Here is a 777-nt window from a genome sequence, read left to right on the forward strand (position 1 = left end):
TATATTCTATATATGAACACACTTAAGACAAGTAAATTACCTTATCCAGATATAATTTAATTGTTAATAAGTGATTGACCTGCTTTTATTGGAGACGTAACAATTAATTAAGAATTTTTCATTGGGAGCAGATTTTTCAGCTCAAAACTGATCTCGCATACCCCTCAGAAAATGTGCAGTTGGGCCCCTGCCTAAAGGGTGGGGTGTTTAATAATCCATCTTGTTACAAACTAAAATAAACTGAATTGATGAAAGAGACTTGTGTTTTTAATGCTGGTTGCTGCAGTGTGATTATCCATTAAAGTGTAGTCACATACACAATGGAGTAAAATTGACCCTTTATGTTTAGTTTAACAAATTAACATCATGTGTCAATATAAAAAAGCTGTACAAAGACTCTTTTTACCTCATTATTAAAATAAGAATTTATATTTTGCTTTATGATTTATTTGCATTTATGTTTTCTTGACAGTTAAACATAATTAATTGTTCATTAAATTGTATTTAAAACAAATATTGATCATTAACTTCCCAACAATACATCACAGTACTAAGAATAAACTTTGAGATAAATGGAAATGACAAAAAAACAAGTAAAAATTGTAAAATGAATGTATTAATTTTTCATGAAAATATAAAAACTTTTAGGGACCCTTTGGTCTTTCTCAATTAAGCCTATTGTCAGAAATGTCCGAGCTATAGTATATTATTAGAGCTAATAATAATAATAATAATAATATATATATATATATATAATTATCTAAGTATATAATAAAT

Source organism: Triplophysa rosa, linkage group LG2 (genome assembly GCF_024868665.1).
Source record: "Triplophysa rosa linkage group LG2, Trosa_1v2, whole genome shotgun sequence".
Classification (NCBI taxonomy): Eukaryota; Metazoa; Chordata; class Actinopteri; order Cypriniformes; family Nemacheilidae; genus Triplophysa; species Triplophysa rosa.